This window comes from Manis pentadactyla, chromosome 12 (genome assembly GCF_030020395.1).
Source record: "Manis pentadactyla isolate mManPen7 chromosome 12, mManPen7.hap1, whole genome shotgun sequence".
NCBI classification, from domain to species: domain Eukaryota; kingdom Metazoa; phylum Chordata; class Mammalia; order Pholidota; family Manidae; genus Manis; species Manis pentadactyla.
The window spans coordinates 4,804,391-4,830,928 of record NC_080030.1 but is presented as its reverse complement, the minus strand read 5'-3'; the positions used below and the strand labels follow the sequence as shown (position 1 = coordinate 4,830,928).

At 52.2% G+C, this 26,538-nt stretch overlaps 1 protein-coding gene and 1 long non-coding RNA gene across 11 annotated transcripts in view; one reads left to right on the top strand and one right to left on the bottom strand.

Annotated features, from left to right (window-relative positions):
• The window catches only part of RFX2 (regulatory factor X2), a 72,669-nt gene that overhangs the window by 35,708 nt on the left and 10,423 nt on the right, over window positions 1-26,538 (bottom strand). The window contains exon 1 of one of the 10 annotated variants that reach the window (XM_057489742.1): window positions 1,349-1,818. The exons of the other annotated variants lie outside the window; for them this stretch is intronic. The gene's annotated coding sequence lies outside the window, so the exon portion shown is untranslated. Of the gene's footprint in view, window positions 1-1,348; window positions 1,819-26,538 lie in introns of those variants that run through there. 10 annotated transcript variants of the gene reach the window in all.
• LOC130680007 (uncharacterized) lies at window positions 1,949-10,904 on the top strand. The gene is made up of 4 exons (XR_008993001.1): window positions 1,949-4,914; window positions 5,194-5,366; window positions 5,667-7,495; window positions 7,974-10,904. It is a non-coding gene; the product is annotated as an uncharacterized LOC130680007 (long non-coding RNA).

Genomic DNA, 26,538 nt, shown 5'->3' with positions numbered 1-26,538 from the left:
GCTCCCTACTTTAACACACTGTTTCCCATGTAGCCTGTGTGGTTATTACACTGTTTCGCATGCACTGTTTAGAACAGGAGTCCCTAAACTTTTGCTGTAAAGGGCAGACATGGCCCATCTGGCCTCTGTGGCAGCTTTGCCATCACAGCCCAAGAGCAGCCATTGCAAACTTCATTTACAAAGCAGGCGATGGGCCAGCTTTGACCCATCAGCCATAGCGGCTGGATCCTTGGCCCGTATAACTTGAGTTTGATCAAGTGATGTGGTTTTGGAAGGTGGGTAGAAAAACTACACTGTCTGGACTCAGAACCTTGAGTGCACAGGCCCTCGACCCAGAGCGTGGTTCCTGTGGCTGTGTCTCACAGCCTGGGAGCACTGGGGGGCTGCGGGGAGACGCAAATTGTTAGGACAACAGAGCTGCTAACACTTAAGGACACACGGAGACACCAAGCACCGGTCTGAAACAGTGGTGGCCCCGAAGCTTAGGAGGCCACGAATGAAATGGACCCACCACATCCTGGAACCCCCAGCAGCCAGGCATGGCCCTTAACAAGGAGTCTGGGCACAAAGGGCAGGGCACTTCGGGGAGTTGCAGGGGGCTGACGAGTGTACCCCCCCAAAATTTATGTCCACCCAGAATCTCAGAGTGCGGCCTAGTTTGGAAATAAGTGTCTTTGCAGATGTAATCAAGGTGAGGATCGAGGTGAAATCGTCCTGGACCAGAGTGGGTCTCAAATCCAGTGACAGTGTCCTCATGACAGAAAAAGACACAATGGTAAGAGGGCACGTGATGACAGAGGCAGAGATTGGAGGGAGGCAGCTACAAGCCAAGAGATGCCAGGCAGGTCCGGGGCTGCCAGAGGCTGCAGAGGTAGGAAGAAACTTCCTCTACAGGGATCGCGGCTCTGCCAACACTTTCTGGCTTCCAGAACTGTGAGAGGATACATTTCTGTTGTTGCAAGCCACCTAGTCTGTGGCACTATGAACGGCAGCCCCAGGGAACTTTGCAGGGGCCCAGAGGACGCACAGGGGCACAGGAGGGACAAAGGTGCCCCCCGACATGGGTGGGGCAGGGCTCAGTGCCGCCGGTCACATTTACCCTATGAATGAATCCTCCAGGAACTCCTGAGTATTACACCTGACACTGAATTATACAAAACTGTATGTAGCATTTCAGACAGTGAGGGTCTATGACAGTGCTTCAGAAAACAGTAATATACCGAATTATTATTTCAAGAGGCTGTGAAGTTGGAAGATATAAATAGGTTCATAAAGGTTTCAGAAAATAACACAGATAAAGCAGGTACTAGAAAATATGTCCAAGAACTTAAGAAAATTTAAAAGATACCCGGTGTTTTAGACCTCTCAGTTCTTCAGACTGGGTTCTATTGCTCCATCTTCAAGGTCACTGGTTCTTCCTTCCGCCATCTCTCACCAACCGTTAAGCATATGCAGTGCAATCTTCATTTTGCGGTACTTGCCAGCTCCAGAATTCCTACCTGGTTCTTTTTCATAGTTTCTAATAGTCTCCTGAGATCCCCTCATGTTCACTCAAAATCTGTGGTATGTACAAAAGCAGGGCTTAGAGGAAAATGTTTAGCTTTATACGCTCAGAAAGAAGGGTTCAACAATCAATCATTTAAGTTTGCAACCTTGGGAAGCTATAACAAACATGCAAAGGAAAGTTAAATTAAATGAAAAGGAAGAAATAATAGAGAAAAAAAATTAATGAAATAAACTCCAAAGACAATGGAGAAAATGAACACGACCAAAATTTCCTCAAAATTGAAATTTCTTCTGACAAAGAAATGAGTTTTCAAGCCATGAAAAGACCTGGAGGAAATGTAAGTACATATTACCAAGTAACAGTAAATGTATACACACTGTATGATTCCAACTACAGGCTGTTCTGGAAAAGGGAACACCGTGGAGGCGGTAAAAAGATCAGTGACTGCCAGGAATTTAGGGGGAAGGAGGGATGAACAGGCAGTACAGAGGGTTTTTAGGGCAGCACAAATAGTCTGTATGTTATAATGGTGGATACACGTCATTACACATCTGTCCAAACCCACAGGAAGCACTCCCAGGAGCGAGAGCCCTAGTGTCAACCACGGATCTTTTGTGCTAATGACGTGTCCATGTAGGTCCCATCTATAAGCAGACGACTCTGGTGGGGGATGCTGGTAATAGGGGAGACTGCTGTGGAGGGTAGAGAGTATATGGCAATTTCTGTACCTTCCTCTCAACTTTGCTGTGAATCTGAAACAGCTTTAAGAAAAGTAAAGTCTTAGCAAAAAAAAAGATTGACAACACCCTATAAAAGACTGATTAGTAAGAGAAAGAAAAACCCACAAATTACCAATGTCAGAGGTGAAGTGAGATATACCACTACAAATCTTACAGAAATCAAAATTATAATAAGGAACTACTATGAACAACTTTGGCCAATAAATTTGACAACTTAGATCAAATAAACACTTCTTTTGAAAAATACAAACTATCCAAACTGACACAAGATGAAATAGAAAACACAAATGTCAGATATAACAAAGAAATTGGGTATGTTATTGAAAGATTCCCTACAAATAAAACACCAGGCACAGACAGTTTGTTTCAGTGGTGAATGCTATCAAACACTGGAAAAGAATACACAAATTCCATCAGAAAATTAAGAAAGGAACACTACACTACTCACTTTATGAGGTCAGTCAAACCCTGATATCAAAACTGGATAAAGATATTACAGGAAAAGTATGTAGATCAATATTTCTAATGAACATATGTGCAAAAATCAAATCCAGAAGATATAGCCAATATAACCCATACTTATATTATTGATTTTTTTTCTAATGAAGTCCCAGCTCTTTTCCTCCGCAAGTGATTTTTGACAAAGGTATCAAGGAAATTCAACAGGGAAGGTAAGTCATTTAAACAAATGATATCTGCATGGGAAGGAAAAAAAAGTGAGCCTCGATCCCTACCTCAAACCATACGCAAAAATATTTCCAGTTAGATCACAAACTACACAGAAAAGCTAAAACTGTAAAACTTGCAAGAGGAAATGGAGGAAAAGAAAGGCAAAAGTTTCTTAGGATGCAGAAAAGTATAAGCATAAAAGAAAAACTTGATAATCCGATTTCATCAAAATTAAAAACTTCCGCTCATTAAAAAACTTCATTAAGAACACAAGTCAGTAAGCTATGGTCTAAGAGAAAAATATTTACAAAACATGTGTCTGACAAAGGACTTGAATTCACAATATATAAAAAGCTCCTACAACTCAATAATAGGAAGACAAGTCACTTGATGGGCAAAAGATTTGAACAGGCACTTCCCAAAGGTATACAGATGCCCAAAAAGTATATGAAAGAGTGCTCAACATCGTTAGTCCCTAAGGAAATGCAAAGTAAAGCTACAAGGAGATACCACTGAATACTCACTAGAATGGCTAAAGCTAAAAAACCTGATGGCAACCAACACCATGAGCACATGGACAAATCGCGACTTTCACTCACTTGTGGGGAATGTAAAATAATATGGCCACATTGGAGAAAAGGTTTGGCAGTTTCCTAGAAAGTTAGAACTACCCTTTAACTCAGAATTCCCCTCTTCAGTATTTAGCCAAGAGAAATAGAAACATGTTTACAAAATACCTTGTCCAAGCATGTTCATAGCAGTTTTATTCACAGTAGCCAAAAAAGTAGAAATAACCCAAATGGCCATCATCAGGAGAACAAGTAAGAAACTGTACATTGTGGTAAATTAAAGATGCATACTGCAATCCCTAAAGCAACCATGGAGGAAAAAAGAAGATATAGCTAGAAAGCTAACATGGGAATTTTACTGGAATGTTCTTCGTTAACACACAGGATTGAACCCTGATATGCACAACATCTGGATGAAGCTCCGTCACTGTGCTGAGTGAAAAAAGCTGATCCAAAAGAGAAACGATAAAATGAATCTAAGGTCTAAAAAAAAAAACAATCAGAATGGTGTCAGGGGCAGGGGTTGTCCAAGAAGGGACAGGCAGGAACTTTCCAGGGAGGCAGACGGACACACTCTGGGGGTAGGGTGGGCATTACACGGAGCACCCACTTGTCATTGTTAGACAGCCAGGACTTGCACCTGCATGTAAATTTTAACAGAAAAAACCCTGTAGAAAATATAACAACAGAGTGGAGGTGTGTAAGTGGCACAAAAAGGCAGAATGCTGACAGAGCCTCGGCGAGGCTGCATGGTTCATCACATTGTGCGTTGATTTTAGGAAACTGAAATTTCCCTAGAAATAAAACACCAGGCACAGACAGTTTCAGTGGTGAATGCTATCAAACAAAAAAAGCCCACCTAGCAATTAGCTTTCAGCAAAAAGACTAAGGGCAAGCACGTTTTATGGCTCGTCTGCCCTGCTCGCAGTCCTTGAGGACGGGAGAGGAGAGAAGCAGGCGGTCTCCCTGGACGCGTGACCTGGGCCAGCAGGGTGGGGAGGTCGGTGGCCCCGGGGACAAGGACACCCACCAGCCACATTCGGCGGGAAGTCTACGAATCCCCAAGTGGTGATTTTCCTTTCCCATTCCGCTGGGCCGGGCTCCCTGGCCATCTGTCACCCCAGACGGTTTTGTAGGTATGGACGCGGCCTGCGCTTCCGCTCTGAGCTCGAACGTGCGATGGGAACTGGAACCGTTCAGCCGCCGTCTCCCCGCTTGCTCAGTCACCCTCGTATCTGTCTCCCCTCCCAAGGCGGGGACCTGAGCCTTCTTCTGGTGCCTGCCTTCATCTGCGGCCACTGTAGGCTGGGCTCCAGGGGCCTCAGGACGGCCAAGAAAACGGAGCGAGGTCTCGAACACGACCCGTTGCAGCCTGGCCAGCTTGGCCTGAAGCTCCCCGTAGCTCGGAAACACGCCCAGGGTGCTGTTTGTAAGCCGAGCACGTTTCATTTGCCATCTGGCAGAAGACTCCGGGGGGGTGGGGAGGGGAAGTGGGAAAGCGCCCCACCAGGGCGGCTCCTGCCCCTCCAGGGGCACCTCGGGAGCACATCTGCCCTCCCGAGGCGCCGAGTGACACCCCGTGGGAATGCGTGCCGGGGCCCCTGAGTGTGTGTGCGGGGCCGGGGAGGGGCGGCGGTCAGCAGCCCTGGGTTACGGCCTCCATGAATGAATCTGCCCGGGCACAGAGCGAAGAGGCTTCTGTTTACAGGAAAATACTCGGGTTACCTAGTAACCAGTAACGACAGGAAAGGCAGAAAAAGCTGAGGGCGATTTCTGGGCCCTGGGCCTGACGGGCGCTGACTCACCGCGACCTGAAGCAATCTTTCTATTCCCGTCCCTGCGTATGCCAAGTAGAGGGATCACCTGCCTTACAGAGGTCTGGTGGGTATTTAGAAAACATCTTGTCATCTTTGGGAAAATCAGAAAAGCGCAAGCAAAGCATCTTTAATTGCCTTCCTTCTGCTTAGCCAATTAACTCCCGCTTTGGGGTGACACATGGCCTTTTACTTTTACTTGGGGAGAGACACATGGGTCCCAAGGCCATCAGTTCAAGCTCTCTGGGGACCTGGTAGCATCCAAAGGGCACCAGGGTTCATTTACCTGAAAGCAATTAATTTTTTCCCTACGAACAAGCAGCAGCAGGTCTATAACACTCAAGAGAACAGTTGTTTCAAACCCTAGGTTCTGCCGCAAGCTTGTGCGGACACTCTGGGTGTTACTATGGCGACCAGGAAATTCACGTCCACCTGATTCATGGACCCCCTTCCGGCTGAGGGCTGGGTCTACAGTGCAAGTGTTTGGGTTCAGGCTCGCTGCCAGTATATGGCTCTGCTCAGCCCCGGACACCGCACCGAGGAGACCAGTCTGTTTGGGGAACTCACGAGCATCTCCTTGCTGAGGAGGGGATTCTTCAGCACTCCGTGATGGGGAGAACCGCGCCCTTTCTGCTCTTTGACCTGTCCCCGTGCCCCCACCCAGCAGGCCCCAGTGCCCGCCAGCAGCCTCGGCCCTGCTGACACTGGCCTGGTCGTTCTCTGCGGGGCCACCGGGGGCACTGGGAGCGCCAGCAGCACCCCTGGCCCCACCCACCAGACGCCAGGAGCACCCTTTCCCCAGGCCCTGAGTCTCCAGACACTGCGGGTGTCCCCCTGGGGTGCAGGAGCGTGCCCACCTAGAAGTGCTGGTGTAAGTGAATGTGCAATGTCTGAACAGTGAGGTGGGCAAGCGGCCCTTGGGTAAAATGAACTTGCAGACAGGTCAAGGACAGGAAGGACAATAAAGCAGGTCCTGCAGTGACCTAGATGCAAAATTGCTGCAGTTCTGCCACACAGGAAGTGTGCTATTAGCGGGGACAACGACCGGCCCCTTTGAAGGCTACCCACTCTTTCCAAGAGCATCCCACTTCAGCTCAGATCTAGGGTGACCCATTACCCCTTCCCAGCCTAACCTTCTGACCCCCCTGTCACTCCTCAGTCGACTTTTAATTTCTTTCTTTCACAGCCGGGGACTTTGAAGGATTGGAGCTGGTTCCGTGTCCCTCTGGAATCCAAATTCCTTCTCTTTTGGTGAGAACTGGGCTTCTCCTGGTTCTTCTCCGTTGCCAAACGTTGCCTCTTTCTCCAGCTGAGGATGGGGCCCAAGCCCCACGAGCTGGCCCCTGACGTCCCCAGGCTCTGTCCTCGGTCACAGGGGACAAGCTGCTCTGAACTCAAGGGACAGCTGCCTCTCCCCCAGATAACAGGGTCCCATCCACTTGCTTTCCTCTGAAGAGACAGGATTTGACTATTAATTCAAAATTGCCTGAACTAAGGCCTGGCTGCCTGTCTCCGATGTGGTCTGACCTTAATCGCCACTGACAACATTGTGCATTCAGGGGAACGTGTGAATTGGGAGACCACCAGCCTCCAGTGACACAGTCACCCAGCAAATAAGCTTACGGGAGGCAAGCCGGTTCCATCTGCTTATTAGTGATCACTTAACCAAAAGACTTGCTTTCGGGCAGACCCCTAAGGTAAATGTTTCCCCTCGGACAGGACAGGCCATTTCTTCTGTGTTTCTGAAGCCATGGCCTTGGCCCTGGGGCCACATCCCCCTGGTGACCCAGCCCGGTGCGTCCACTGGGCACCACCTCTCAGGGCCTGGGTGCAATCTCTGCTCCTGGCCGCGGGCCTGGAATTCTGGATCTGCCCCCGGGGCACCCCCCTGCATATTCTAAGCCACGGGCTGCCGCACATCTCCCCACCAAGGGCGGGGTCCTAACATTGTGACATCAAGGCACTGTGGTCCCCGGGCAGTGGAGCACCATGTGCCAGGTGGTTCCAGGTGCACCCTCTGATTGCTGATGCAGCAGGTGAATGGCACGGCTACCCGATCCCCCAGATTCCCCCACTACCGGCTGGCTGGCGTGTGGCCACCGAGCAGTGCGACCCCCACCCGGCAAAGCCACGTCTTTGCAGAACCAATGGAAGCCAGTGTAGCTACAGCAGTCGTGACCCGCAGTGACAAGGCAGGTGAGGGCCTTCTGGACGTGGGGGCCCTGGAGGCTGGGACTGGTGTCCCCGTGAGCGCTGTGGGGTGGCGAGGACAGGGCGCCGATGGCACCTGCCAGGATGGGACTTATGTGACCCTGTGGAGCAAGGCTGAGGCCAGGCTGGAGGGCACGCCGTCCCCCAGACTCCACCCGCCTGTGACAGCTAAGAGAGAGGTGCTGCTCAGGCGAGGAGGGCTGGTGAGGGGACAGCCGGCAGCCCCAGGGACCATCACGGGGCAGTGATGGAACCTGTCGGCCAGGGCAGGGCCTCCCGACTTGGGAGGCCGTGGACACGGTGGGCTGAGCAGTGCCCCTGGCCTCGCCCTCTTGATGCTGGGGCCGCCCCCAGTCCTGACAACCACACGCGTCCCCTGGGGCGGTCAGCCGTGGAGTGAGGTGCTGCCCTGCCTGTCCTGGGACAGCTCGTAAACCGAGACCCTCACTCATCACGCTTCCAGGAGGTGTGTACGCGCATTGAAACTCGAGACGCACTGCTCTAAACCGGCATTTCTTAGCCTCAGCACTTCAGACTTTTGGGGCCATCCTGGATACTGAGGGCCGTGACGCCAGCAGCACCCCCAGTCATGATGAGCAGGAATGTCCCCAGACGCCGCCCTGCGTCCCCTGCCCACTGAGGAGCGCTGGTCCAGTGCCACAGCCTCACTGACCCAGGCCTTCCTTCCTGCCCCAGCCAGACCCACCTCCTGCCCGCAGCCTCCTCCCACTTCCCGGCGCGCAGCGGGGGACCAGCCCGGCCTCAGCGCGCCTCCCGGGCGCCTGCCTTACATGTGCCTCTTGGGCCTCCGGCCTTCCTTCCCCTCCGACTTGCACCCTGGTTCCCGCCTCCTGTTCCTTCCATCCTGAATTCGGAAGACGGGGACCATGGGGGACACAGGGAGCTTGTGGAGGAACTCAAAGCACCCTCCTAGGCCGCCTTCAAGGTCAGTGCCAGGGATGCCACAGGGTGGAGGAGGAGGGAAGTGGGTGACAGGAGACGGGCCGTTCGATCTGGCACAGGACAGCGATGCCCAGGGACAGGGGGCACTTCCTGTGCTCTCAGCCATCTCCAAAATGGCCAACGACCACGAGCGACGCACAGGACCTCGGAGACTGACGCAGGCAAAGAGGAAGCTGTGCTCACGCCACCTACATCCCACAAGGGTCTTTCCAGAGGCCCCCAGCTCCCCTCCACCCCTTCACTCCGGAATTTACAGAGCAGACAGAGAAAATCAACAACTTCCACTTAAAATCGCAGCATCGGAGGGGCTGTTAAAGCTCGGCCAGCCCCACTCTTTCAGCAGATGGAGGAGGGCCCTGACCCGAGGCAGTCTGCCCACGCTGCAGGGGGGAGAGTACCTCCATGGGAATAATTTTAGATCATCAATTTCCAGAAACATTTTCAAATGAGACTGCAATTCCTGAAAAATGCTTTGCCTAAACCGGGACTGGGTATAAAATCATTCTCTGGAATGCACAGTAGCATTTCTTTTGGGAGGATTTATCTTTTCCAGCCCGTAATGATTTATAACTCTCTCACTGCCAACAGGTTGTTGGAAGGATTGTGTATCCTAATCAATCTTGTGGGGGAATCTTCGGGCAAGTCGGAACTTACTCATTTTGATTCCAGCATCAAAATTAACTATTATTTTAATTATTATTAATTATTGCATCTAACAGGACTGGAGGCTAATAGACTTGCTTTTTTAAAAAAACAGCTTGTAATTTTTTTTGTTGGAGAGCGCAAATGACATCCCGTTATAAGTTTTGGCCACAAAGGAAAGTTGGGAAACTCGTTCGGGTACTTTAAATCGTCCCGAGACCTTAGGTGGAATGCTGGTACAAAGGTGCCATGGGCATTTTCTCGGGGTGTTCAGCTACACAGTGAACCATCCTTCAAAGACAATCCGTACCACGAAAGACAGGCTCACAGGAGTGGTGTCCCGGACCATGGGCTGCTGGGTTCTGACAGGCGGTAACGTGCAGCTGTCTCACCTTAGACAGGTTGCCCTCAGGATGAATGGGGCAGGATCAGGTCCCCCTGCAAAACCTGCGCTGACTCACATTTCTCGGGTTATGGCCCAAGTTGGTGGGTGGGGGCATGGGGCGGGGGCAGAGGAGGGAAAGAAATGTGTCACTGGCTTTGAATGAAATTCAGGGGCAGTGTTTACCTAAGCAACGCCCCTGTAAACAATCGCTGTCTCAGGCGTGGAGGAGGAGGTGGGGGAGCGCCACTGTTTTGATCAAAATCCGCCTGTGGCTGCAAAGCACCCATCTACAGGCTGAGGGGTTTCTGCTGCCCTGTTGGTGGGGACGCAGCTGCTTCCTGAACAAGGATAACGTGCACGTTCTCCTGAGGGCCACCTGCGTCCCCGACTTCTTAACAGGAATAGTGAGGAGCGCGGAGGCCCCCGCGGTCGCCGTGACCAGCCGGCCTGGCACCTGACTGTCCTCCCAGCTTCTCGGGTGCTCTCAGGCGGCGGGGTGAACATCACCCTGCCAAGGGCGCTGGGGAAGCTGCGCTGTACCAGGGTCATAGGGGAGGAGGGGGGCCGGGTAACGCGATGTTATAAACACGAGGAATTAGAGCAAAACCGAAATTTCACTTAAGACTGCAGTTAGTCTCCAGTCGAGAGAAATGTGGGACATACTCGAATGGCCAGGCAGTTTTTTCCCAGCAGCTCTGCCGGGTTTATACAGAGGAGACCCCAGGGAGGCCCGGGTCTACCTGTTGTGGCGAAGCAAACTCAAGCATAATTTCATCAGAGAAAAATATATGCAGATGTTCAATTAAAACCCAGAGTCCGCAGCCCTGGCGCTGTTTGCTGGCCCTCATTGTTTGCCGAGTAACAACGGTTGCCAGGGACAACGCAGTCCACTCCCGGCTCCAACAGCCTGTTGCTGGGCAACCGCGAGCATGCTTCCCAAACCAAACAATATCATCCCGGAGCAATCCCTCTATCTCACATTAACCAGATCTAAAAAAAAACCCTCCCAAATATGTAATCTATTATTTTCAGAAGACCTAAGAGAAAGGCAAATAATCTCTTCTCCATAGTAACCGAGGAGAAAACAGTTTCCCCTATTTGTTCTGAAATAACGAAACCCAAGAAGGACCAGCTCCCCGAGGTAAGCATGTGAGCAGCGACTCCAGTCCTCCCTGGTGAAGGGAGGAGAAAGTGCCTCTTCCTCCAGGAGGAAGGAATTTGTTTATCATGGAGTAAATGACAAGGGATAGTTCTAGCTGCGCACGGGTTTCCTGGGCAGTGATTATATAAACTACAACGAACCAGAGACCAAGGTATTAGAAAAAAAAAAGAAAAAGTAAGAACAGGCAAGTAGACACATCATTAAAATGACTTTTGAAAACGTAACATATGCATGAAGGAGGTGCAAACCCAATCGCTGATGCAGCATTAGAGATGCCTCCCGGGACCCTGCGGAAGGAGCTCTCAGCGTCCGGGGTCCCTGCGCCTGCTCCTCCCTGCACCGCTCGCTGAGAGGAAGGCTGGGAGGAGAAAGCCAGGCCTGGGAAGCGCAGGGACACAGCCCCGGGAGGAGGCAGCACGGAGGCCGCTAAGCGCTGGCCCATCTTGACACACAGGGAGAAAACAAGCTCAGCTCAAAGCCAACACGGCCGCAGCTCTGTACGGAGCAGCTCACGCTGAGACGGATTCCCTGTGGCTTTGGCACTAGGAGAGGGAGAGGGCAGGACCCCATCCCCGCCGTATAAGGGAGCGCAGAGTTCGAAGTGAATGACCTTATTCTGGGGGCACTGCAGCCAAGGATCTTCAACCATGTTTACAGAATGGGAAGCCGGTGGCTCCAGCCACAGCAGGCCCACATCTCAGACGGCCAGAGCGCGCAACACCGGGGGATTTCTGCACGCTGAAGGCAGGCCCCTTAGCTCTCGGCTAAGGTCTGGCCCCTGACAAAGTATGGCCATTGAGACAGGCAGGCTCTGTGCACAGGAATCTTGGTTCCTTAAGATGACACCTGGGCGCTGCCCCTACAATAAAGAGGATGGAATGGACATGTCACCCCGAGAAGAAGGGGAGCAGATTCCACACCCTCAGAATCTGAACCTGGGCTCCAGGCAGACGGGGGGTTTGAAGCCAGACTCTTGGGCTGGTAACCTGTGGCAGAGTAATAACGTGGAGTGGCACCACGCCGGCCTCGAGTCCTGGAGGTCAGACCACCAGCAGCTGAAACCACAGGAGAGGCTGCCCACTGCCTGGGGACATAGCAGCTCTGACTGGACTTCCTGTCTACAGGAGGCTCTGACCGCAGCGGTGAGGATGCCGAGCCACATCTCCGGAAACAGGATCAATAATGGAGGGGTGGGGCTGTTGCATTATTCATTGATTTCAATAAAAAAAAAACATTGATTAAATGCCTAGCATGGGCCAGGCATTGTCCAGTAATCAAAACAGACTAAATTCCCTTCCCTCACGGAGCTTGTATTCTAGTAGGTCGGAGTCAGGGGATAGAGACAGTAAACAACATGACTAAGAAAGGCACAGAGTATGTGAGACGGTGGTTGATGCCAAGGGGGGACGCGGGGAGAGATAGGGAGTGGGGGCACTGCAATTTTTAAAGGGCTGTCACGTGCCTCTCTGAGAAGATTCATTGAAGAGAAGAGAAAGTGAGGGACACAGCCGTTCGGATGTAGGGAAAGAGCCCTCCTGTAGAGGGGAACAGCCAGTGCAAAGGCCCTGAGGCAAGATGGTCCCAGCTGCTGGCCAGAGCTCAGTGACCCAGGAGACGAGGAGCAGAAAGGCCTGAGCGGACCACCACACAGGTTCTGGCTTTCGTTCCGGGCAAAATGGAAGTGATCAGAGGGCTTCAGTCCAGGAACGGCCTGATTTGACTTTGGTTTTAAGCAGGTCCCTCAGGCTGCTGGGTTGAGAACAGGCAAAGAAGGAAAAGGGGAGAAGCAGAGAAAGAGCAGTGGGGAGGCTGATGTGATAACCCCCGAGAGGTGGTGACAGGGCAGGGGGCACAGCACTCAGGCTTGGGGCAAATACTGCAGGTGAGCCGATAGGGCGTGTGATGGACTGGGTCGGGGCTGAGGGAGGAGGGAGTTGAGGACGTCTCAGAGTTTGGCAACTAAACCGATGAGATCAGGAAAACCACAGGAGAAGCAGGCCTGGGAGCGCCCAGGAGATGAGTTTTAAAGGTGTGAGGTATGAGAAGCTCTGAGACAAGCACGCTGGGATGCCAAGAAAGTAGGCGGATATATAAGTGAGGGCCTGAGGGGCAAGCGGTAGGCTGGGTCCAGCAGTGCAGGGGCAGCGTGGGCCGGGGCCTGCAGTGTGCGGGCAGCGTGGGCCAGGCTGTCAGTGCGCGGGCGGCGTGGGCCGGGGCTGTCAGTGTGCGGGCGGCGTGGGCCGGGGCCTGCAGTGCACCGACGTGGGCCAGGGCCTGCAGTGTGCAGGCAGCGTCGGCCAGGGCCTGCAGTGCACAGATATGGGCCAGGGCCTGCAGTGTGCGGGCAGCGTCGGCCAGGGCCTGCAGTGCACAGACGTGGGCCAGGGCTGTCAGTGTGCGGGTGGTGTAGGCTGGGGCCTGCAGTGTGTGGGCGGCATGGGCCAGGGCCTGCAGTGCACAGATGTGGGCCGGGGCCGGCTGGCCTAGTTGAAGCCGTGAGACTGGCTGAGCTCACCAGAGGAGAGCAGAGAAGAGGCCCGGAGCTGGGCCCTCCTGCCCTCCGCCATGTAGGCAGGCCCTGAAGAGGAGAGAATCCAACAGAGGAGCCCCAAAAGGGGCTGCCAAGGAGACACAGGCTAGTCACGGCCTGCGCGCCGTGTGACCTGGGGGCTGAGGACCGAGCACCGGGCTTAGCGAGGTGGAGGTCACTGTGACCCTGTCGGCGCTGTTCCGGGGAACCGAGTGGGTGAAAGCCACAGAGACTGACATGGGTTCAGAAGAATCAGGGACCCCAGGAGCAGAGGCTCTGCTGAGGCATCTGCCGGAAAGGGAAGGAGAGGAACGGGGTGGCAGCTGGAAGGGGAAGCTGAGAAGGTGTGTGCTGAGATGGGCAGCACCCCGCGGCGGGGACAGTGCAGGGTACAGAGGGGATGGGGTTCTTGGGGTGCCCTGACCCAGCGGACGGCGGGGAGTCTGGCGGAGGAGGGGAGGGCTGGCCGGAGCCGGGTGCAGGGACGGTGGCCCACCAGCCCGGGAGAGACGGCACAGGCTCCCCCAGATGCGGGGAGGTGGGGTGTCACTGAGTCACAGGTGGGTTGCCCGAACCCTGCAAGTCCCTTCGGGGAGCTCCTGGCCCCCAATCCCACCCCACAGCCATGGGATCCTGCATCACAATCCAGGGCCCCCCAAGCCTACTCCAGCCTGCCAGCCAGGCCTCCCACCTCAGCGGGGCAGAAGGCATGAAGCCACGGAGTGGGCGCCAGGCCCAGCGCGTTGCGGCTCAGGTCCGCAGACCTCACATCAGTGTCTCTGTCCCCAGCTGACCCTGGACTTAGACAGGGGGGTGGGGGTCGGGGCGGCTGCAGCTGGGGATGAGCCCACCGACAGCCTCCCTGGGCCCCCGGTGGGAATCTGAATGTTTGTGCCCCCCAAATGCATATGTGGAACAGCCGATGCCCTAGGTGACAGCACAGGAGGTGGGGCCTTTCGGAGGTGACTAGGTCCTGAGGGCGGAGCCCTCCTGAATGGGATCCGTGCCCTACGACAGAGACCCCAGAGAGCCTCCGGCCCGCTCCTCCGTGTGAGATGCCTGCGGCTGGTAGCGCTGCGCTCCCGTGCTGGCACCCTGGCCTCAGGCTTCCAGCCTCCAGAATCGGCAACAATAAATTCCTGCTGCTTATGAGCCGTCATGCCTGTGGTACCTGGTACAGCCGCTGGGACAGTCCAAGACAGCCCTCCCTTCCAGCCGGGCCCCCTGGGTCCCCGGGACCGTCTCACAGAGGCCCTGTCCTTCGCGTTCAGGCCCCATGCGATTTGCTTTTTTACTGCTGTCTTTATGCTTGCCATCCCTCTCTTGTCAAAGCCACCGAAACCTCTGACCTTTCCCTGCCTAGATAGAAGGTCTAATCCACCTAATTATTTTTTTTTGCCATGTTCATGTACAAACATGCAACCTTAAATAAGCAAAAGTCCTAGAGTCACATGGCAAAATAAAAGTGTATTTCTTGCTAAGTCATGCTTGAACTATGCAAGATTACCAGGAAATTCAATGTAAGATAAACAAGTGACACCAGGAATCTGGCTGTGAGCATTTCAAAAGCAAGAGCTCTCCCGCGCCAGGCGAAGCATGCAGTTCTCGCCTGTCTTCAGGAGGGAAAGGACCTTCCATCGCTCTCGAGTGGCCATCGGTCCCTGGGGCACAGACATATCTCCACTGGCCCAGGACTGAAGAGCTGGTCAAAGGTCCCTTCAGTGAGACCAGGGATCTCTGAAGAAAAGAAAATGCAGCAACGGAAGACAAAATTCGAAATATTTACTGCATCCATCATTTCCCCACCTCGTCTCAAACCCGCCGTCCAATCCGGCCAGAACGGAAGCACGGTGTGTTTCTGTCCCCATCAAAGCTTCAACCCCAGAGCTAAGCCTGTGTGGGCTCTGACCAAATGGAACAAAATGGCTTTTTAAAATGTTGAACTGATTGAATCAAAGACAGACATCTTGGAGGCAGTTCAGGTTTTTCAACTATTTAACCCTAATTTTAAGAAGATACGCTGAAATTCAAATACATTTTAGAAAGGGCATTCTACTCAAACACTTGGGGGGAAAACATTATGGTTTTTTAATTAAAAAAGGAGTCATAAAACCTTAAAAATATTCGAAATGACTTTCCTAATAGATCAAAATGTGAGATGAGCCTTTGATTTTAGCAGCGAAGGCTGTCTGCCGGCATGAGATCGGGAGGCCCGGGTGTGAACCTGGCGAGCAGCTCGCCACGTGGCAGACAAATGCCCACCTTTGGCTCTGTTTCTGGCGCCTCCGTTCCTGGCTCTGTACTAAGTCAGCTCCCAAAGCAGAGCAGAAGATAATTTTGGAAAAAAATGGACTAAAATGTTCTAGCTCTGCCTGAAAGCTATGCTCTGAAACGCACCTCAACTAGCGGTGAAGGCTATTCTGATGCCGGGGTTCTCGATCCCGGAGCCGAAGAATGAACTTCCCCAACAGTCAAGGTAGGAGAGCCAGGTTAGAGGCTTTTATTTAGACAGAATGTGAACAGACAGAGCTCCCGGCTCAGGCCAGGAGGGGACAAGAGAGCCCGCGGTCGTGTGCTGTCTAGGGGTTTTACAGGCAGTTGAGGGACAAAGGACTAGGGAGGCACACCTGCTAAGTGGTCCCAAATACCTTTGAAGAAACACTGAGTTTCTTATTAGTCTTCCCGGTTTACAAGAATTTTACTGCTCTGATTCCCTCCGGGGATGGCAGCTTCCTGGTCTGGGAGCCTATAGCTCAAGACTGCCTGCTTTGCTCCCAAGGTGGGCTGAGTTATTTTCTTACTTTTTAACTAACTAATTGGGTTTCAAGATGGAATCCTTCCTGTTTTTCACTGTGTCATTTGGGGCTTGCAGTAGTTTTGGGCTTGCTTTTGCTCCATTGCCCAAGTTGCAACAAATCATTTGTGTAGGGCTGGAGGAAGAAAGGCAGCACCTGAGTAGAGTTAGAAAAATAAGCTGGGCCCCCTGGCAGGCCAAAGCAAATCTCACAGTGGTTATTTGGCTTTGTTTTTTTCCAGAGGCCTTCTCCCTACTCTGCCTAAGCCCCTGGTCCCTGTCTCAGTTCTATCCCCGCTCAGATGCGGACTTGGACCAGGAGCCACCTCTAGACTCTAACGTGGGCAGGACCGGTCCCAGTTCTTGGTTCTACAAGTCTCGGGGCCAACGTAACCTGGCTCCCCGGCGATCCTGACCATCACACCTTTGGGAAAGCAGTGACTACTGGTTCAGCAAGGTTTTTCCAAAGATCAATAGTTGCAAGATTCCCATCCAAATGGAATTTGAAACTATTCAGATATGGGAAAATATAAGGTTGAACCGATAAAAAGCCCTCAGCAACCTACCAGCTGGAGTAAGTAATGCAGTCGCATTTCTGTGTAGGCCAAACCCTGTCCTGTAAGGTGCGAATATCATGCTGAAGATGAGATTAAATGTGGATGGCTGATCTCAGTGAAGTGGGGGAAGCGACCCTCTGTGGGGATCAGAGGCAGGCTGCTACTCAGCCCGCACGGATGGGGGGAGCATCTGCGGGCGTGAGGGGCACCCACAGAAAGCCACCGGCACTTCCAGTTCTGCATCCGTAAACGAAGAAAATAAATTTCATCTGCTTCGGTGCCTCGTTATGTGAAATAAAATGAAGGCTGCAAAGCGTGGGGTTTCACTGACAACCCTGCACATAGTAAGTGCTCAATAAATGTTAATTAGAGTCGCTGTTGTAATTCACTCTACTGTCGGCCAACTGAGATCATCCCCAAGCTGGTTTTTGCCTATTTAAATATCCGAAACTCTAAGAGCAGCTATGCGCTTTGCTATTTGTGATCCTCAGGAACAAGTAAGCGTGATGAATTCTTCAGGGAGTGATCCCTGCCGTGTGCTAGAATCATTCCAGGGCATATTTGTGGGGCTTGTCAGTATGGCCAGATATGTAATACTCACTTCTCCCCCAGCATCAGGCCACGTGCAGCAGCTCTTCTTCTGAATTAACGTGGCTGTATTATTGTTAGAAAAGTTACATTCTCTCATCAGCCCCCTTTTCCTTTCTCAGAAATCCTCTCCTTCTGTGCGACCTGAGAGCACGCACAGTACATGTTCTAAGGCCAAGTGTCTCATAAATTGCTTACAAGTCACAAATGGTGATTGATACACTGTTTAGTGCCATCCTTCCTGTGAAGGAAAGCTGGTGAGGTTCTTTAATTCCCCACAAGGAGACCCCCTTTTGCTCTCTCTTCTTTGCTGGAAGTTTCTGGGGTTTGCAGCATTAAACCGGTGGCTTTGCCAAAAGCTTCTCCAGCAGGTATGAGGACAAACGCAGGGGGAAGTGGGGGGAGGACCGTCACCCCAGAGCAGGGTCTGCCTCTGCAGAAAATGACCTCCAAGCATCCCTGGGGACCTAGGATGTGTCCCAGTCTACACAGTCTGAGGATGAGGAGCTAGCCAGAGGTGGCGTCTCTTCCCCTTCGGAGAATTTACCCCATGGAAAATACATACCCAGAGACGTACACGGTCCCACAAACACTGTCCACCAGTGTTCACAACAGCCTGACGCGGAACAGCCCCAGAGCAGAGCAACCCGATGCGCACTGGCTGGTTAAACACAGCGTGGCCCGTCCACACAATGCATCACCACTCCACCACGAGGAGCAGTGGAGCCCCGACACGCGCTGCAGCGAGGTCGGACCCTGAGCACATGGTGCTCAGTGTGAGCCGCCACACACAGGGGCCACGGCGTGAGCCCCCTGGAGTCGTGGTTCCAAGGGCAGGAGTGGGGAGGGACTGGGAGGGACTGGGAATGGGGCTTCAGTATGGGTGGTGGAATGTTCTGGAGTTAGAGTGGTGATGGCTGCATGGCTGTGTGATACACTGAAAGCCACTGACCTGTACACTTCAAATGGGTCTACTTTGCGGTAAGGCAACTCTTATCTCAGTAAAGCTGTAAATGAAAGATATATGGGTAACATACCCCCGGTGGCATTATTTGATGTCATAAAAAACCTTGGAAACTACTTCAGGATTCATCAACAGGGAAATCCCTAAATAAATTATGGCCTACCCTCACCGGAGGACTGTGACGCCGTGAAAGAGATGAGCTACATTCTCCAGGAGGGATCTCCAAGTTACACGGGGCCAGGCACACAGAAGGCTGAAAGATATTTGAAGAATGAATTTACGTTTTAAAAAAAGCAGCTCTATATGCCATAAAACAGGCAAGTTCATTTGAAAGGCCTAGAAGGACACAAATCATATTAACAGTGCTTACTTATGAGAGGCAAGGGAGACAGAAAGCTGAGGGAAACTCATTTCCTAATCGACTTCCATAGATAATGGTCCTTTTATGGGAACACGACTCCTGTACTACTTCAATCATTTGAAAACTACGATACATTTGTAAGCACCCGAAGGACATCTGCTCTTGTAAGTTTGCAAACTGTCCCCAGAGAATGCTCTCTGTTCAGGGAACACCGGCACTGTTAACTCACTTGGCCTCCAGAACGCTGCCATTCTAGAGGCTTTAATGTTAACTCAACAGCCCACATTAAGCAGAAACGTACCAAATAAACCAGCTGTGGTACATCCATTCAGACAACGGAACAGGATTCAGCGGTGAAGAGGACACACTTCTGACAGAGGCAACAGCAGAGGGCCCCTCAGGTGCATTATGCCAAGGGAAAGAAGCCAGTCTCAGAGCCCCACCTGTTAAGCCCCCACTTACATGACATTCCAGAGAAGGCAACAGGGATGGGGAGCAGAGCACGGTGGCCAGGGGTCAAGGGTGGGGTGAGGGTCTGGTGCACAAGGGGCAGCTCGGAAGAGCATGCTGGGGGTGTGAGAGCTGCTCCCTGCCCTCTTGATGGGTGCTGGTTACATGAATCTAGAAAAGAGTGTGGGAAGTCACAGAGCACACACCTCAAAAGGCAAACATGACTGTGTGTAAGTTTAAGCGGTACATAAACAAAAGGGAACAAAGTGAATTCACCAAGTGCCGGGCACTACTCTAGGCCCTGAGGAAGCAGAGTGAATGAGTCAGGGGAAGCCCTGCTCTGGGGGCACCGACATCCTCATGCAGGGAGTCAGACAGGAAACCTGTCACCAGACACACAGGTTGTTTCAGACAGATCCGAGAGGGACCAAAGGGTGACAGCAGAGGACAGAGCTGGGAGTGGGGGTGGAGAGGGGCTCCCCACCTCTCGGAAGGCCAGTCAAGGGTGCTGTGGAGGATGGCAAGGACCGGAGAACTGACCCAAACAGCCAGACCTGTGGAAATGTGGAGAGAACATTTCGGGCAGGGGAATAGCAGGTACAGAGGCCCTGGGGCAGGGGGAGGGCAGGGGGCTGGAGACCTTGGCACAGCCCCCAGGACACGGCCACAAGTGTGGATTTCATTCCAATTCCTGGGGGAAGCCCCAGGGGGGTGCGCACAGTGTGATCTGATGTACGTTCTTACAAAAGCACTCTTCTTAGGTGATTGGGAAAAAGAGTAAAAGCAGGAAGACCCTATGGCATTTACTATTTTAAGACTTTAATAATAACGAATGCTTCTTAAGTTCGTAATTGAGCTTATTAAGACCTCTCATGGAAGCTGGGCAGGAAAGATACCATTTTATAAAAAAGCCAAGTCACATTAAGCTCAGAAAATGAAGGGTTAACCAGTTAAGGATTTCGGTTAACATGGGAGGGAGTGATGGTCCCCACTGCTTTAACGCGGGTAATTATACACTTTGTACATCATCATGGCCCACAAGCATCAACTCGCTTATTAATGCCGTGTTAATTGTCCCTATTGACTTACAAATGTTATTATCCACAAATTAAATAACTTACAAGTATACACTCAGTTTTGAAAAAGGCAGGTAAAAAGGTAGTCGGAAGAGACGGACAAGATGTGGGCTCTGCAGTTTGGTTACAGTGACTCGCTGTTGGGGATTAAAATACTAAGTGGATTTCCATCAGAGGTTGGCAAATTTTTCCTATAAAGGGCCAAAGAATAGTATTTTTGGCTTTACAGGCCATCACGTTTCAGTCGTGACGAGTTAAGTCCCTGTTCTCTAAAAAGCCACCAGGGACCGGACAGTCGTAAGGCCTGAGCATGGCTGCATCAGCAGACAAACAAATCAGCCATACTGATCCTGTCTTTAAAATGTAGATATTTTGCACAATGCATTTTTTTTCTTTGGCATTTGTTTTGATTTTTTTAATACTGCATTAAAATGCTATTTATCTTGACGACTGGGTTTTGCTGGCAGCCCCTCCTGCCCAGATGTTGTGCCCGAGGCGAGCACTTCACTGGCCTCACCCTAGTCCCGGTCTTGGAGCTGTTCTGACAAAACTTTATTTATGGGCATTGAAATGTGACGTTCATGTAATTTTCATTTGTCACGAAATGTTCCTCTTTTAATTTTTTTCCACCGTTTGAAAAGGCAGGGGATATTCTCAGCTTGTGAGACGGACAAAAAAAACAGACAGCGGCGGGATATGGCCCCCGGGGGAGTCTGCTGACCTCTGCCCCGGACGGCCACCTAGTCAGCTGTCCGACTGCCCTTCACAAAGAGAAGCACCTGCTGCCGGGCGGGTACGCAAACAACTCTGGACAAGCCAGTCCTGGTTTCTGTTTTCTGAAATTCCTGTTTGGGCTACTGATTGTCCTCTTCTCCACCCTAGGCCCCCAAATGCTCCAAGCACACAGACCCGCCTGCAAAGACTGCTATACGCTGGGCGACAGCGTCAGCGGGAGAGGCGGGGCTCACCCGGTACAAACGACGGAAGGAGACGCCTCCCTCCGGGGACACGAGGCGACACAACTGGAGTGAGATATTTATTATTTTTAATTGTGGCAAAATGTATATATATAATATAAAATTTACCATATGAAACACTTTTAAATGTAGCTCAGTGGCATTAAGCGCACTCACACCATCGTGCAGCCCTCCCCAGTATCCGTCTCCAGAACTTTCCATCGTCCCAAAAGGAAGCTCTGTCCCCATGTGATGACACTCAGTCCCACCCCAGCCCCCAGCTCCCCCATCCACCTTCTGTCTCAGTGGGTAGAATTCATCTAGGCACCTCCTGGGAGTGGGATCAGACAGGATCTGCCCTTCTGTGTTGGGCTGATGTCACTGAGCACCATGTCCCCAAGGCCCCTCCATGCTGAAGCAGGTGTCAGGGTGTCCTTCCTTTTTAAGGCTGAGTAATATTCCGGTGTGTGCACAGACCGCATTGTGTGTATCCATCCATCCGCTGATGAACACTTGGGTGTTTTGCACCTTTTGGCTACTGTGAATAATGCTGCTGTGAACCTAGGTGTGCAAACATCTGTTCAGGTCCCGTTTTCAGACCTTGGGATATACACCATAAAACTGCTGGATCAGATGGTAATTCCGTTTACGGAGGAACTGCCACACCATTTCCCACAGAGACTGCGTGGAACGGTGTGATACCAGTCTGATTCTAGCAGTGATTCCCAGCAACGTCTCAAGTCTAAGGAATTCAGCTACAACAGATGATTTCCAAGCCATGCAGAATTCATTCTAAGTGGGATTCAGCTCTCTTGGAAAGGGCTGAAATGTGGAAACTGTTAGCTTTTTTGATCCCTATGCACCAATCTTTCTCCTTATTGACTGGCCATCACACATGTCCTGCCTTGGGTCACCAGCAAAGATGCTCCGGGAGGGGACGGGCCCGAGCTGAAGCCACGTCTCAAGGAGGAGAGGGGCCAGCGCCCACGTCCTGTCGATTCAGTCCCTCCCTTCCCTCCTCCCTCCGGGGCATCTCCTACATGACTGAGGGTCTTTGGGCATGGTGCAGAAGAAGAGAAATATGTGGATGCGAGAAAATTGTAATAGGTGACACCTTTGAATAGACATTTCTCCAAAGGTATACAGATGGCCAGTAAGCACATGAAAAGGTACTCAGCATCATTAGTCATTTGGAAAATGAAATTAGAAACCGTGAGATACCATTTCACATCTCCTAGGTCGGCTACAATAAAAACCAGGGACAATGGCATGTGTTGCTGAGGGCGTGGGGCAACTGCAGCCTTCCCCCACTGCTGGCGGGGGTGGGGAATGACGCGCCTGCTGCAGAAAACGTGCCGTGGTTCCTCGGGAGGTTAATAAACGTGGAGCTTCCATGTGACCTAGCCACTCCACTCCCAGGTCACCTACCCAAGAGAAAGGAAAATCTGCGTTCACACAAAAACTCAGCATTGCTTACAATAGCTAAAAAGTAGAAACAACGCAAATGTCCATCAGTGGATACATGGATAAACACTGCGGTCCATCTACACACTGGACTGCTACTCAGCCAGAAGACGAAATGACGCGCTGACGTGCTGCATCGTGGGCGAACTTCAACAGGCGACGCTCAGAGACAGACGCTGGTTGCAAAAAGCCACGTATTACATGATTCCATTTATAGGAAGAGTCCACACAGGAAAGTCCACAGAGCCAGAAAGTACATCAGCGGTTGCCAGGGCTGGGGGGTGGGGCGGGGAGTGACTGCTAGCAGGCACAGGGTTTGGTTTAGGATGGGAATGTTCCAGAATTAGACAATGGTGATGGTTGCGTGACATAAAAAACACAGAATGTGCCCTAAAATGGTAAACTTCATGTTATGTGAATTTCATCTCAATTCTTAAAAAACAGGTAACAAGGCAGGATCGGCAATTCCAACAAGAAGAAAAGTAGATGATACGTAAACTAAACTTATCCCTATATTCTTTTCTTTAGAAGTGAAACCTGACACAGTCTGGGATAATTAGAAAGTGAGGCCTGAGAATTTGCAAGGTCAAATATCTTCGTAAAGTTTTCAGAAACCAACTTTGTTAACAAACACACACCCTTGCACACTATCCCCAAGAGGCCTTCTGTTTGAAAACCTCCGGTGATGGATGGGGGGACTGGCCGGGAACTCCGCTTCAGGAATGCCGAAACACTTGGTTAGATGTAACTGACAAATAGTGCCAATCGAAGGCAGGCCCGTAGAGGAGCAGCCGGGCTCTCCCCGTCAGACCTGAGACGAGAACAGGGCTCAGGGCAGAGCACGGCGGACTACAGACTTTCAGGCCCAAGCCCTAAGTGAGCAGCCCCCCTGGGGAATAAAGGAGCAGATGGCTTCTGGAAGATTCTACACTCATGAGACACTGCACAGGGAATCCAGGATTAGGAGTACCTCAGAGGTCCTAAAGGATGTCTACAAGAAAAATATGATCCATATTTTCCAGTGCATTTAACGTGGGAGAAGGGCTCAGAAGAAGGGCAGGTAACTATCCACAATTACATCATCGCTGTTCTGGTTTTAAGCTGTTTGTGTCGAGTCTGCACTAGGAGGGGAAGTCAGCTACCTGAGAGACCTGAGGATGAGAGCAGGCAGAGAGAGCCGGGCCCTCTGCGGGCATGGGGGTGTGGTGGATGGAGGGCTGCCTGGAGGAGGCGGGCTGGAGGCCGTGCAGGTCTGCTGGAGAAGCTGCAACATGAATGTTCTGTTGGACGCCAAGATGGCAAGGGGTTGAAAACCACGTATCAACAGGAAGCTTAGAGGGCGGGCGTGCCGCTGCATGGCGCAGTCAGCTCAGAGCCCAGGCAACAAGTGGGGGCTTGTGTCGCACAAACCGGCCGGGCGGCTGGGCTTCCCCACAGGCACACTTGGGTGGGCGCTGCTCGTACGTAGCGACAGACGGGGCTGAGTCAGCCATGGGGGGGGCTGTGATAGGGAAAGCAGGGGCTGGGCCGGGGGCAGTTAGGGGGGGTCCAAGGGCCCTGAGGGCCCCGGAAACCACAGGCAGAATGCAATGGATGCACATTCCTGGTGGGTTGGGCACCTGTCTTCACCAGACTGGCCAAAGGTCTGTGATCCACTGTCGTGAGTGGGGCCAGTTCAGGTAAAGGACAGGCATGCTGTCGCGGAGCCCGTGGCGCCAGGAGCAGGAGGTGTGCCAGTGGTCACACTGGGGCTGGGGCGGCTACAGGGAGGACACGGGTCAGCAGCGCCTTCACCGCAGGGATGGGGCGAGACTGCGTGCCACAGAGACCTGGCGCAAAGAGAGACATCCCTCCAGCAGCTCCCCGGCCCAGGATCTGCAAGCCCCCACCCGTGTGCACGGTCCATCTGCACAGGGACATTGCTGCAGCGCTGGTGAGGTGACACATCAGTACAGTGGGGTCTCATGTAGTTACGGAGGAAGAACAAAACACACAGCAGCGATAAGGAAAGACACAGACTAATCGTTAGATGAAAAGAGCAGGCTGCAGAAAAGTGGGCGCAATATGATCCTTTTGCACCCCCCCAAAAAAAATTTAGTTGAGCCATGAAAAGGAGCAGAGCCCTGCCACGTGCCACAATGTGGACGGACCCCAAACACAGCGCTCAGGGAGATGCCGGCCACACAGGCCACACGGAGAGACCCCGTTTCTGGGGAACATCCACAGCAGGCAGATCCACAGACAGACAGTGGTCCATGGGTGCCGGGGGCTACAGGGCTTCTTTTGGGAGTGACAGAATGTTCTGGAACTAGAGAAGGGTGATGGTTAAATGACCTTGTTATATACTAAAATGCACTGAATTGTATACTTCAAAAAAGGGTGAGTTTTATGATATGTGAATTATATCTCAACTGAAAAACAAAGTATCAGTGTGTGTGTTTTCTCTGCAAAGGAAGTGTTCTGCAGGAATCCACAGGGCCCTGGGTCAGCGACGGGGTCGGGGGGCAGGCAGCGGGGGCGGTGGTGGATGAGGCAGGGGGTACCGTGGTGGGGGAGGCAGGGGGGGACAGGTTCAAGAGCAGGACGTGGGCACAGCAGGGTGTGTGCCATGGCGGGGCAGGAGAAGGGCTGGGGCAGAGGGCATGGGCTGGGGGCTCTCAGGCCGGGCCTCTGGGGGGAAGGCTGGGAATGCCGGGCGCAGCCTCTGGACTCCATCCTATAGAGCAGAGGTCACAAACCATGGCCCGGGTGAAGTCTGGTGCAGTCCACAGCCTGGTTTTGTGTGGCCCACAAGCTAAGAATTGTTTTTAAATTTGTAAATGGTTAACAAATCAATGAGGACAAAAATATTTTGCGACATATGAAAATTATATGAAATTCATATTTCTGTGCCCACAAATAAAGTTTTATTGGCACACGGCACTCATTTACATGTTGCCAACAGCAGGGTGAAGAGCTGCAGTAGAGACTGCCTGGCTCGCAAAGCCTAAAATCCTTACTACCCCTGGTCCTTCGCAGGAATGTCCTGCCGACCTCCCTACCCCCACTGCCTTAGAATACTAAGATTCTGTGAGCTTTCTTTGCACGAATAAAATAATGACACTTCTGCTGATTTGCAGAAAAATATATAATGGGTACGATTCTCAAATTGAAACCATTTGCCCCGCGAATGCCTCACGCCTTGGTGAAGATTTCCTCTTCCCTGCCGGTGAACGGCAGTGAACAGCAGAACAACCCCCTCCGAGCTTTCAGTGCTGGGAACACCAGGGCCGCCCATCACGCCTGCTTCCACAGTACGAGTTTCAAACGGCACACGCTAAACCACTATCCTATTTTATAATTTAATGACGTGTTATTACCAGAATTCCCAGTTCTTGATTGAATTAAATGCTTGGTATTCCACGCTGTCCCACAAAGTGATAATGTGTCACCTCCTCAAACAGCATAAGGCCGTTGCGTTAGGACGGCCCCTGCGGAGCCCTGCGCCCAGGCCAGGGACCAGGTTATGCCAACATCCCAAGCCAGGGGGCCTGGATGAGCCGGAACCACTTGTAGGGAAGTGGGAGGCACAGGATCAGCACGGAGAGGTCTGCATGTGGTTGGGGGGGAAGGAGACAGGTAGAGACGCGGTGACCCCAGCCTTCCGGGCTGACCCGTTCCTCCCTCCTGAGGCCTTGCTCTCCCTCCAGGGCCGGGCCCGGCCCTCCCTAAAGCAGAAGGGCAAGGGGGAGATAACAGCACGGGTCAGGGGGAGCCAGTTGAGCTGGGTATAGCAGGCGGGGGTCCTCCGCTGCCTGCCTGAGCCGCTGAGAGCACAGGAGGTATTTGTTACCTTTTTCAGGGCCCCGTGACCCATCGACCCTGCTGGGGTTTTGCCAGGATTAGAAAGAACATGTACGTGAAATGCCAGGCGCATGGTGGATGCTCGGCAGTGGGCGAGGTCATGGCAACCCTTTATCTTAAAACATGACCTTGAGATCTCACAGACGAGACTTTTAAAGTCCGGCTGCTCCCCACTGACAGCTGGCTTTTCTCCCTACCCGCTTCATTCTGAGCCCCACACACTGGTCTCTGCCCGTCTCAGCACGGGAAGGTCTTACATGGCCCAGAGGTGAACGGCTCCATGAACGACAGCA